General features: G+C 37.7%; 1 protein-coding gene across 1 annotated transcript in view; it reads right to left on the bottom strand.

Annotated features, from left to right (window-relative positions):
• The window catches only part of RSPO2 (R-spondin 2), a 159,074-nt gene that overhangs the window by 58,674 nt on the left and 86,461 nt on the right, over positions 1 to 13,939 (bottom strand). The window lies entirely within an intron of this gene.

Genomic DNA, 13,939 nt, shown 5'->3' with positions numbered 1-13,939 from the left:
AGGGCTCTGAGTGTCTATTTCCTTCTGTATAAAACAGGGACACATCACTGACCTTACAAGACTATTATTGTGGAGATTTGTAATAGTATAGGCAAATTGACTGGCTCATAATAGGCAGTCTGCACACAGAAGCAACAGGAGATTAGAAACGTGTATGTTTTCCACTAAACCACACACATTTCAACAAAGTGTAAAAAGAACTAATTTATAGACTAGTATTCTAGGTCAGATTCCCTGGTAGACCGGTAACATCTGGACTGGAGATAATTGGCTTACACAGGTGAAAATAAATATACTCTGCTCTTCAAGGAGAGGAAAGAAGAGAAGGCTGGAGGACTGGTTAATTGAAAACTCAGGTTTTCAACAGATTATATAGTGCATTACTTGTAAGAGATTTAGTTGACGGCAACTGACAATATGTTAACCTCTAGGAAAACTCCATGGCATCACTTTTATTCATTTAACAAGCCTCTGAATGTCACTACTGTATTTGGTCCTTTAATAATTCAGAAAAGCTTTAAAATGTACAGTTGCTGCAAGCAAAGAGATAATGGAATAGAACATAGAACCAAAACAGGATATCACTGAATATTAAAATTTTGAAAATTGAGAAAGTAAAGTGAGAAAACAGAATTTAAAGACTAAAAAATACTTTTGTTGAAATAGACTACAGTTTAAATAACGAAAGTTTCTGGACCCATAAAAAGTAAATAGCAACCTTCACCTTTCAATCTAACAGGCTTCATGCATTAAACAGGGTCTAACAGGGTCTAACAGGGTCTAACAGGCTTCATGCATTAAATGACCACCATGGTGCATCTAAGTCTGTTCCTAAAATGTTTTAAATTTACAACTGGAAAACCAATGCGTAGAAGTCCATAGTCAAATTACACTATCACTCTTTGGGGGAGGATAGTGGGTAAAGAACAATTTGTCACCCCACAAAATATGCATTTGTAATCTTAAATGCTGTGACTTATATTTTAATAAAACTGTCATCTATAGCTGGTCAGTTGGTTCTTAATCATGACCAAAATACATTGTGTCCACAAATTGTTGGTTGTCTTGCTTTTTCAAAAAAGCAAGCAGCCCTTCCTATTAGCTGAATTATTTTTCAAAATAATTATAAACATTCCAAAGGATAAAATAGAACTAAAGGGTAAAGACAACAAAGCATTTATATTAAGAAGAGAAAAGAGAACTATACACTTCATAAATCTGCGGTTATCTACAAGGTCTGCGTTTTCTTTAAAACATGGATTATGCCAATAAGCTTTTTGGCCTAAAACTTATAGCAGTAAGCATTTGGAAATAATTTTATAAGGTCCTCTGCTGATATTTACTCTTACTTGTAGCTCCCTTTCCTCATTTCATTCCATGCTCCTAATATCAGTTCACAGAATGTGGAATTTCTGAAATACCTATCATTCTATGTAAAAATACCTAAAGAAAATCTTGATTATTTGTCCTCAAATTTAAGGACAATAAATATCTGATGCATTCAAACTGTAGACTACTACAACCATGAAGCAGCACAGGGTGAATTATAAGCAGTGACTGAGAAAAGCTCTGAGATCTATCAGTAAGTTAAAAAGGCCTGTTGCAGGATATATGGAGTATGGTGCAATGACTGCACATGTGTGATGTATGAAGGAGCCTAGAGAACTTGGGAAAGAGGTGGTGGAATTTTGAAATATGTTAAAAATTATACATTTCTGAATGATCTGAATCTTTAATTTTTTTTTAATTTTTATTTGAGAGAGAGAGAGAAAGGGAATCTTAAGCAGGCTCCATGCTCAGCCAGGAGACTGACATGGAGTTGGATCCCATAACTTCGGCATCATGACCTGAGCCGAAACCAAGAGTCATATGCCCAACCAACTAAGCCACCCAGGAGCCCCTGAATCATATGACTCTTTTATAATTTTAATGGGTTTATGTATTAAAAGTAAAACAGAAAAAGTTATTTTAATAAACACTGTGACGTGATTAAATTTACATTCTGAAAGAAGTTATTTTGATTTTAACAGGCATTGCATCCCCAATTATGCTGCACACAATTTCTTTTCAGAGCTATGTGCATGAAATTATACCCCTTATATGATAATGTTGAACTACCTTAGCCTTCAAAATACACAACTCTTTGACCATCTCATCAATATCCTTCGTTTCCATATGTTCAATGGTGCTTTTCCTTCATTCAAATCATTAGGAGAAAAAAATATCAAAATATTTCTTATTTAACAAAGCATTTAAACAGAAGCTTTGATTGGCTCCAAGTCCTGACATAATCTGAAGCTCCGCTAACCTTCCTGGGTCTCAGGGATCCTGCCACAACATAAAACCAACACAGGCAGCCCACACACTCAGAAGCCTAAACTGAGAGCACATCAAATCAAATACCTTTGAACCAAAAGCTTTTCAAAGCAACTGTCTCAACCACCTACCCTGCCAATCTACTTCTTGACATGCTTCCTGGAACCTCTATTACCAACTCCAGTTCCATCCACAACCGCCTGTCCCGTTCAGCCACTTCTCCCAGATCTAACTCTTGCTTTGGAGAAAACCACTATTGGTAGGAACTTATAGTTCCAGGTTCCCCTCTAGCCTGTATCCATTCTCTCCCAGAAATTTCTTCAGCTTGTGATCCTTAAATAAGTGGGATTCACATCAACCTTATTAATTCTTTTATATAAAAGTAAAACATTCTCGTTATCAATAAAAAAATCAAAACAGGTGCAGAAGATACAGAACTACTCGTATTTACCTGAATGGTACAATAGGACTGCTTCCCAAAAATAGCTACTTTATTAACAGTTCAGGAAAATCCTTATGTCAATTTTATAAATAAATGAGTTTTAAGACACCAATGAGATCATTCAATAGACTGATCAACTTTAGAAAACTCTATATGGCTTAAGAAAACAGAGATACCAGAGTTTGCTGAACAGAGGTCTCCATAAAAATCTATACTTTGTCCTTGTTCAGAAATAAGACCCTACTTTAGCCAACTTACATGCTTCTAAATTACAGTGCCTCCTCAAAAATGTAATCCAAGTGAGCACTGCCAATATTGGTTTAAGTAAAACTACTGTCCAAGTGAAACTGTGTCCAAATACAATCTGATGAAGCTGTCATTTGGCAAGGGGAACTTACTCTGGCCAAGAAACAAAAATAGGGTAGGTACCCCTCTCCTGTCCCTCCACAGTATCCACACAGGCTCCATTATAACATTTTTCAAATTATACTGTAGTTCAGTTCAATAGTTCATTCCAAGCATTCCCCAAAAAAGGAGCACATGCCAGGTATTGTACCAGACCCTGAGAATATAAAATTATAATACCCATTCCCTGTCCTAGAGGTGCCAAAGACAGGGGGGCATGAGGCACTCACAAAGTACTGCAATATAGCATACTAGATATTAAAGGCATGTGCTGTGTACATTAGAGGCAGAAAATACAGATCCATTTCTGTTCTGCCATTACAGTTTTTCTTTCAGTCTGTAAATTCTTTGTTTCTAACACAGTGCCGGACACATGGTGGAGTTTTAATGCTTGCCAAATGAACGAACACAAGTGCCATTTAAAAACTCAATTCCTTTATATTTAAAAACCCATTTGAATGCTAGGTATGAGATTGCTTGCACATGCCCTGTAAATATCTGTTATATAGAAAGAAAAGCCATGGTTGCTGGAAAGGAATGCAAATCGTATTGGAAGAACAAATAGTCCAACACCTGAAAACAATTATAATAGAGAACTTAAGTATTCAAGTGCGGCAGGTAACATATGCCATGGAAGTTGGAACCTCAGCTGGGCAGGTTTTAAAGAGACAGAGGGAAGAGTGGAGTCTTGACGAGGGTGACTCCATTCATAATCACACAACAGAAAATTTATATGGCACATGATGAGCCCAATGAAGAGTGGCTTAAATGAGCTGGAGATCAGAAGTGGAAGATGGTTACTTTAAATGGTTACTTTGCTGTAAGTGGGGAATTTACTTCTTATTTACTTTGTTTCAAAAAAGGAAGTTATAAATCTCTTCAACTTTGTGTGACTTCAAGTATTTAAGTCATAATTAAAATTAATAAATGAAGTTAGGCTCAAGATTAGGGCTTGGTCTAGCAGGGAGAGAGTCTTGATAGATTCTTGAGCATGAGAGCAACATGACCAAGATGGTACCCAGTTTGTTCCCTGATTTCAACAGACAGAAGCATATAGGGCGCCTGGGTGGCTCAGTCGGTTAGGTATTGGACCCTTGATTTCAGCTTAGGTCATGATCTCATGGTGATGAGGTCAAACCCAGAAGGCAGGCTTTGTGCTGGGCATGGAGGCTGCTTAAGATTCTTTCTCCCTCTCCCTCTGCACTGACTGTGCCCATATGCCTGCCCGCCCCCTCCCTCCCTCCCTCTCTCTCAAAAAAAAAAAAAAAAAAAAAGTGCCAGAGGTCAGGCATCATGATGGAGAGCTAGAGGCTCAGATGAAAAAGCAATGTTCCTGCATTTCAGGATCTTGGTCTACTAAAAGCAAAGGTACAGCGGCAGGCAATGAGGTAATAATGTGATTACTCCTTCTTATATACAAAGGGAGCAGGGAAGGAATACTTTAGGAAACTTAAGTTTCCTGAAAGAAGAAAGAATGGAGGTAAGGAAAATCACCAAGAGGCTCAACACTAAAAGGTAATGGTCACAGGATGAACCAATAAAAGTGACAAACTGGGTAGAAGAGATGAAAAACCGAGAGAAACCAAAGATGCACAATTCCCCCCACCCCCAACTTTGGTATCAGCTCTCTGATTTTGATACAACAGGTTTGTCCATTTGATAAATCTGGTTTTGGCACACCAGGAGAGAAAGTTTTGTTTATCTTCTCACCAAAAATTTAGATGACAACAGCCATCTTTTAAATGAATATCTCAGATGGCAATCAAGTAAACAAGAGAATTAAAACCTTAAATTAAAAGCATAGAAAAATCAGCCTTTGTTAAACCCAACTGTGAAAATGTAATTCCATATATTGCAATTAATTATTGGAGAAAGGGAAGCAATCGGTGAGGTAGACAGGAGCTCAGACACATGCAAATGAACATTTTTCTATTATTTTTTGGTCATCAAGGCTGTCAGGTACAGGCTGTCTTAGCACAACATGAAAATCTGACTGCTAATTGTTCAGCTGCCCTTTATTGTCAAAGCACCAGCATCTCCATTCAGAATGTGGCAGATGCTGACACCCACTAGGGGTATTTATTCTTTGGATTGCAGCTGTATCAAAAAGCATCAAGCTGGCCCCTGGAAAACCCCAGCTCGGTATACGCTAAAATTTTTGCAGAAATTCAAGGGACAGGTTGTTCCAAAAGACATTCAGAATTAGAATTTTAGCAATTTTTCACATGGGAAGTACTAAACTGTGCAACTTAATATGAGGGTTTTTTTAAATTGTTTAAATATTTTTAGGCTTCTCTAACAACTTCAAATATTCTTGTTTAACATTCCTTCTCAAAACTTGCAATGGCTTAGGTATACTTAACTGAAGTTTTTAAGCTTTATGTTACCAAAGGCATGCATTTTCTAATATATACTATTGCAATAATCCCATTAGACTAAGGAATGATGAAAATTATGACCTAAAATTTTAAATTACATTTTTTGTAGTATGGCCTATACACAGCTCATGAGAAGCTTCATGATATTTCAACCTAAAGAAATACATAAATAAAGGACAGACTCAGAGGTTTCAGGACTCAAGTTTTCATACTTACTATTTGAGTGATGACAGAGAAAACCAGTACTACCGAGTTAAAAGAAGATCCAGGGTGGAAGTCTGTGTAAAACCCATTGCAATGGGTTTATGTTAAAATTGCCTTTATTAATTAGGAGAATTAGCACAGGATGAAATTCAACTATGTCAAGTGCAGAATAGGAGACTCAGAACAGGATCCAAAGGCAGGAAACAAGAACTATGTTGAGAATACCATGACCTTTCAAATAGTACAGTGGTTAGCAGATCTGAGGTTAGCATCTTGGCTCATTTACCATTATGTGACTGTGGGCAAGTTGGCAAAACCCTTTGCCTCAGTATCATCATCTATATATAAAAAAAAAAGGTTAACATCAGTCCTATCTTAGGGTTTTTGAGACATTTCAGAAGCTTGATAAAGGCAAAGATTTCAGCACAGTATCTACTGCGTAATTAGTGATCAAAGAATGTGAGCTATCATGAGAGTAAAACTTTACCAAACAGGACAGTCCAAGATGGCAGATGAAAGGAAGAACCAACAAAATACCAGGATACTCCATTTGTAGTAGATCTACAGATGCGCATATATATGTAATCATTTTAATAAACATTTATATATTAGCACTACTCAAATGAAAGACATTATCCTGAGACTAATGCCTGTACTCAATATAATGGCTTTACCCTTCCTTTTTCATTTTTATTTTTTTAATGTGTATTTACTTTAGAGAGGGAGTGCGTAAGCAAGCAGTCAAGGGGCAGAGAGAGGGAGACACAGAATCTGAAGCAGACTTCAGGCTCTGAACTGTCAGCACAGAGCTCAATATGGGGCTTGAACTCATGAACCATGAGATCATGACCTGAGCTGAAAGTCGGACGCTTAACCAACTGAGCCACCCAGGCACCCCGTGTGGCTTTACACCCTTCTTTAGGCCATGCAGCTAAAGAAACAGAACACAATCATTTGTTGGTTACCTACATGAGAAGTCATCTACTCAAATATTAGGAACCAGGATTTAGGAAAATGGATCTAAATGTAATTTTGACCTTAGAAGTAAGAGAAATTACATCCTCTCTGTGCCCTACTACTCCTTTCACTATCAGATGGGAGGGAAAATACCAGACCTAACCATATCATAGGATTGTTTGGAGCATCACATTTAAAATGAGAACAAAAAGAACAGGTGGAAGGTACCACATAATTTTATCACTCCCTAGAGCTACATAAGCCTACCCAAAATATTGCTATCTTGTGTATCACAAAATATTAAATAGATATTACTAGAAAGGTGCAGGGCCCTTTACATAAAATGAAGATGTTCAATTTATGAAGGTCTTTCAATTTATGAAAGACCACAAGGGTTGCAAAATTCTGGCCTTGTTTTTAACTTTAGTCAAATTTTAATTAGATAGGATGAATGGAAATTCATATGTTGTTTTTCAGATATCTATAGAATTTTACCTTGCATGCCAAAAGTGTCTTATTTCAACTTTAGAGGATACATATGCTATCAAAAGTATTTTGTTTTCCTGACTCATTTTAAAGTGTTAAAATAGGTCATTAAAAAAAACACACACACAAAACCTTGGGGCACCTGGGTGGCTCAGTCAGTTACGTATCAGACTCTTGATTTAGATTCAGGTTATCATCTCAGGGTTTCTGAGATCAAGCCCCACGTCAAGCTCTGTGCTGACAGCATGGGTCTGCTTGAGATATTCTCTCTCTCTCTCTCTCTCTCTCTCTCTCTCTCTGCACCCCCCCATTCATGCTAATATATAAATAAACTTAAAAAATAAATACCCAAAACTCAAATTGGGAAATATATGTTGGTAGATGCATTCTAATATTAGAATGTTTAAAAATTATGTCTGGCCCACCCACACAAAAAAATCTGAAGAAACACTGATGTTTATGTAAAATCATGCAATCAAACAATGAGAAACTATAAAAACGTTGGCTTCACTTCCTGTATATTCAAGTGATGCATATTTGAAGTATTCTCAAAATAACTGAAATTAAAACTTGGACACATTTACTGAGAATACAAAGGCAGGTGTTTAAAGGGATTTTTTTTTCCTATTTAAAGCAAATGAGAGGAGAGGACAACTATCTCAAATGGAAGGAATATGGTAACAATGAAACAATTGTAAAAATCATAAAGCAAATTCATGTCTCTTACTAGATTTTATTTTCCTACCAAGTAGCAGATCTCTCATCTTGGTTACACCTTGTGCGCTTTTCTCTTTTCAACTTGTCAATTTTTCATATTAAGGTGGAACCAGAGCAGTTTATTGTAAACTGCAGACCTGAGATTTAGTTGAACTTTTCCAAATGTTGGCAAATACACCTCTGTCCACCCAACTAAACAGCAAAGTATATGGAAGCTAACATGGGGTTGCTCTCCACTCAACCCTCATTCAAGGAAAACAAGAAGAATCTCTTAATCCCTTCACACTCTAAATAGGCTAGAGCAAGAAACATCAAACTTTTCCTCTAAAGGGCCAGATAAATATTTTAGGTTTTGTGGGCCACGCAGTCTCTGTCTAAACTACTCGACTCTGTTGTAGATCAAAAACAGCCATAGACAATATGTAGTGCATGGCTGTTTTCCAATAAAACTTTATTTATGAACACTGAAATTTGAAGTATCATTTTTGTGTACCACAAAATATTGTTCCCCCTTTGACGTTTTTCTCAACCACTTAAAACTCTCAAAGCTATTTTTTACAAGGGCCCCCCAAAAAGCTGGCAAGCCAGATTTTGCCCATGGGTCATAGTTTGCTGAGTCCTAGGCTAGAAAATGATTGAAATCCATGGGCACATTGAAGGAAGAAAGAACCAGGCTTCATGTTTAAAACACCAAATGGTAGCATTTAAGCTTAGGGAGGCATAATGATGTCTTAAATACATCATCTGGTGTGTACATAATACAAATATCAAATGAACAAGACGCTGCTGGAATTGGATTATCTCAACATGGGAACATTTGTACTTCCCTGTTTTTCATACTATATTGATAAATCAAGAAATAGGACTCCTTAGGAGTTATCAATAGATCAAAATTCCATGCTGCCTTTAATAAGCCTGTGGTTTCTTGATTACATATGCATTGACTAGTCAGTGAAGTGTTGGTTGGAGAGAAAGAAGGGAGAAAAATTTTACCAAACAATGCATTTTGGTTAAAACCTGCATTACATTTATGCCTCCTGATATACAGGCTGATATATCTGCCCAACTCTGTGAAGGTAGCTTTGTTAGTTCTGCTTATCCAGTTTGATTACAACAATAGATAGTTTCAGCCATGCAATGCAGAGGCTGCAAACCCTCGGGCTTGCCAGTGGACTCCTCAGAACTGCTTACTTGCTCCATAAGTGGGGATAACACTTCTTCCGTCCTAGGATTTCCAGGAGCAAATGAAAGGATGGATGCAAACACACTTTAAAAGCTGAAGTGCTAAGTAGAAGCTTTATTTGCACAAAGGAAAACAGACCACAAGGTAGCACCTGCCTTTAAAGCAGAATGATTCTGTCAAACTTGGGTCTAAACTGAAATGAGAGGCTCATTCAAGAGAACTACAAACTCCTAAGAAAATTAAATGTAAGTGTGAGAAAGAAGACTTCTGTTACATATCAGAGCAAGCATTTTAGGACCCTAAATTAAAAATTTTTTAAATCTTCTGTTAAGAGTCCTGAAAATTACAAAGCCATGTTACAAACTACAAAGTTACAAAGAAGAAAATAAATATTCTAGCTCTCAGGCTATTTGATATAATTTGGCTTCCAGAATAAATAGAACAAGTGCTCCATGATTTTTCTTTAGAGGGTTGTGTAATACGATTAAAGCAGGGTGTGCTCACAAGGTGCTAGAGCATCAGTGCTGTGGACCAGCATACGAAACATCCATAGTGTGAAGTGAAATCACCATTACTGTCGCTGTTGATGGCATGTCTCATGTGGTCTGCTTCTTCAAATCTTGATGGCTTAGCCACACCGGGGCTATAGGTCACAATGATCTAAACTAAGATGGCTCTGGGGTGCCTGGGTGGTTCAGTTGGTTGAATGTCCAACTTCGGCTCAGGTCACGATCTCATGGTTTGTGGGATGGAGCCCCGCGTCAGGCTCTGTGCTGACAGCTCAGAGCCTGGAGCTTGCTTTGAATTCTGTCTCCTTCTCTCTCTGCCCCTCCCCACGTGTGCTCTGTTTCTCTCTCAAAAATAAGTAAATGTAAAAAAAAATAAAAAATAAAATAAACTAAGATGGCTCCGCCTTAGCCACAGAAAGACCACTGTGATCTTCCAAAGCTCAAGTTTAAAATCCTTCAGCAGCTTCCCTTTACTTCCAGGTTCAGTTCAAACCCTTGATTTTAAAGCCCAACATCCCTCTGTCTAGACATGTCCTTCTACTTCCCTTGCCTCATTGCCATAGTACCTTTACCCTGGCAATGCTGAAGTTTCCTCTAAACTCCCTATGCCCTCCCAGCATCCAGGTACCTGAGACAACAATTCTACTCTCGTGGTTTTTCTTACATTCATCATAATCCTCCCATCAAATGAAGATCTCATGAAGAAAACAGAACATGTCTTATTCTATTCTGCATCACAGGGCCTAGCATAGGTGCTTGACATAACATTGGATGACAGGTATAGCTGCCAAATGACTAACAAATCCATTACATTTCTATCAGCTTAAAATAAATACTGAAACGGAGTCTGCCTTGTACATTTTAATGCAATAGCATGATTTTGGTATAAAAATACTTTACATTGTAAAGAGCTCCATTTCCGAATTAGGCACCAACTGATTATATATGGTGTTGAAGCTCTTAGATTTTTTTTTTTATCTTTGTCTAAGAAACAAGAAGTATGCATATTCCTTAACTGTAAACCAAGTAGAAATGAGCATTGCAGGGAGACAGGATTTTGCAGAAACTAGACTTTAAATATATATAAAGTCACAAAGAGACCAATATGAAAATGGTGACTGCCAACAGTAAATATTACTCAGGTTTTTTTTCATAGACTTATGACAGTTATTGGAACTAGAAGACTATTGCCCTAGACCATACTATGTAACTTGTGTAAGCTTGCAAAGCTAGTTACTTTTAGAGCTCAAATCAGAGCTGAGTTCCTTCTAATCTAGTGCTCTTTTAAAGATGTGATTTAAGGGAAATATAAATCAAAACCACACTCAGATATCAGCTCACGCCAGTCAGAGTGGCTAAAATGAACAAATTGGGAGACTATAGATGCTGTAGAGGATGTGGAGGAACAGGAACCCTCTTGCACTGTTGGTGGGAATGCAAACGGGCGCAACTGCTCTGGAAAACAGTGTGGAGTTTCCTCAAAAAATTAAAAATAGACCTACCCTGTGACCCAGCAATAGCACTGCTAGGAATTTACCCAAGGGATATAGGAGTGCTGATGCATAGGGGCACTTGTACCCCAATGTTTATAGCAGCACTCTCAACAATAGCCAAATTATGGAAAGAGCCTAAATGTCCATCAACTGAGGAATGGATAAAGAAATTGTGGTTTATATATACAATGGAATACTACTTGGCAATGACAAAGAATGAAATATGGCCTTTTGTAGCAACGTGGATGGAACTGGAGAGTGTTATGCTAAGGGAAATAAGTCATACAAAGACAGATACCATATGTTTTCACTCGTATGTGGATCCTGAGAAACTTAACAGAAGACCATGGGGGAGGGGAAGGGGAAAAAAAAGTTAGGGAGGGAGGGAGCCAAACCATAAGAGACTCTTAAAAACTGAGAATAAACTGAGGGTTGATGGGGGGTGGGAGGGAGGGGAAAGTGGGTGATTGGCATTGAGGAGGGCATTTGTTGGGATGAGCACTTGTTGTATGGAAACCAATTTGACAATAAATTTCATATTTAAATAAATAAATAAATTCATATTAAAAAAATAAAGATGTGATTTAACCACAAATTGATTTCTCTCTTTAGAAGATAAAATCTAATGTCTTTGATCCTTAGTGGGATTGAAAACACTTAAACTGACCATTTCAGAAAAAAAATTGTCAAAGAACCTGAGATTTTTCTATATGCAGGTTTGTAATTGTGCATAGTAGTTTCTTCTGTATTCCATGGTTTATTTTTTAAGGAACAATATGACAGTATCTCAGTCACTGGGGTCACACTGTTACTGGATAATTGTGCAACTCTGGGGAAGTTCTTATTTAGAAACCTCAATATGCATATTTTTGGTGAGGGTTGAGAGAGAGGAGGCAGAGAGAGTGAGAGAATTAACCAGGTCTCTTCCAAATCTATATAACAATTTTTTTTAATTAAGGGAATTTCTACATGCCTGACAGAAGCCTTGTAGGGCTGTGAACACACACACACACACACACACACACACACACATTCATTCTGGATGATCAGTTTAACTACTTATTAACTGAACAAAACATCCTTTTAAGCACTATTTGAAATGGCTGTTACTATTTGTTTTCTTTCGCACAACACATTAAAAGCTACTACTTTCTCTTTACTTGAACTCCACTTACAAAATGATGAGACAGGAGAGATTTCACAATACACCCAACTACATAGAAAAGTATCACCCAATTACATTCATCATCATCTATCCTCATCATCATACTAAAAGAATAATAAAGACAGTGAAAAGGGCTGTCACATGATGAATAGAAGCCTACCTGGTTGCTTCACTGTACCACCAGCTTCCTAATGATCATCAAGAAGTTAGTGTCTTTACCATTACGAGATTTTATTTTTTTAATATGAAATTTATTGTCAAATTGGTTTCCATACAACACCCAGTGCTCATCCCAACAGGTGCCCTCCTCAATGCCAATCACCCACTTTCCCCTCCCTCCCCACCCCATCAACCCTCAGTTTATTCTCAGTTTTTAAGAGTCTCTTATGGTTTGCCTCCTTCCCTCTCTGTAACTTTTTTTTCCCCTTCCCCTCCCCCATGGTCTTCTGTTAAGTTTCTCAGGATCCACATACGAGTGAAAACATATGGTATCTGTCTTTGTATGACTTATTTCCTTTAGCATAACACTCTCCAGTTCCATCCACGTTGCTACAAAAGGCCATATTTCATTCTTTCTCATTGCCAAGTAGTATTCCATTGTGTATATAAACCACGTCTTCTTTATCCATTCCTCAGTTGATGGACATTTAGGCTCTTTCCATAATTTGGCTATTGTTGAGAATGCTGCTATAAACATTGGGGTACAAGTGCCCCTATGCATCAGCACTCCTGTATCCCTTGGGTAAATTCCTAGCAGTGCTACTAGGAATTTACCCTTATGAGATTTTAAATATTAAAGGTAGTTAACAGGAATGTCTTCATTAAATATATAAGTACTTTCAATTTTTAGCTTATATGTTCCATGAACTTATAAAGGAATGCCTCTTTAGAACAAACCAAAAAGCATTTCAAGAATGCTTGAACAAAGAACATGGGTTGTCACTAGTCAGACACACATTCCACTATCAACTCTGCTAAGCACCAGTCGGTGACTTTGAATGAGCTGAGCTGCTTAACTTCTCTAGGCTTCCCCCACCCCTCCCCGTTTACTTGCCTCAAATAGTCAGGTATATGCATAAACTGTGGAGAAGATTTAGCCAAAAAGAAAGTACTAAATAAGTGTCTATTGTTAGTAATAAGTTCAAGGTGTTTTTTACAGAAGAGCAACTAATGTTACAGAAACTGCTCTCCTCTCAGAGACCCTGAGCCACCTAGGATTCATATCAATTATTCAGTTCATATGTAGCGAGCACCTTTTAGATGACAGGCTCTTGACTGGCTGCTCAGGCAATTAAACTGTGGCTCGGTGGAGACCAAGCTTGGATACAATCCCCTGAAACTAAAGTCAATTAACAAATGTTTTGTTTTATCCCAATCATAGGTGCATCAAAACCTAGCCAGCTCTCCTGCAGGGATGGAATTTCTTAAGAAAGCATAAGAATCAAGAGACCCAGCAGGTGACGACCTCTCAATTAGCTTCTGATAAGGGGGCAGCAGGGCCATCCTCACAGTCCCTCCCCTAAAGAACTATTCTTTAACTTTATCCAGTTATGGTCAGTTTATTAACTGGCTGGTAGCAGCTCTTATAAAGGTGTACAAGCCACTTCAGCTAATCAGACTTTCCCAGCTGGCAGTAACCTGTTAACCAAGAGAACATGTTTTCTGCAGAGCAGCCTGTAGGGCA

The sequence above is a fragment of the Acinonyx jubatus genome, chromosome F2 (genome assembly GCF_027475565.1).
Source record: "Acinonyx jubatus isolate Ajub_Pintada_27869175 chromosome F2, VMU_Ajub_asm_v1.0, whole genome shotgun sequence".
In the NCBI taxonomy this organism is placed as follows: Eukaryota; Metazoa; Chordata; class Mammalia; order Carnivora; family Felidae; genus Acinonyx; species Acinonyx jubatus.
The sequence above is the reverse complement of the archived record's forward strand: the minus strand, read 5'-3'. Positions and strand labels throughout refer to the sequence as shown.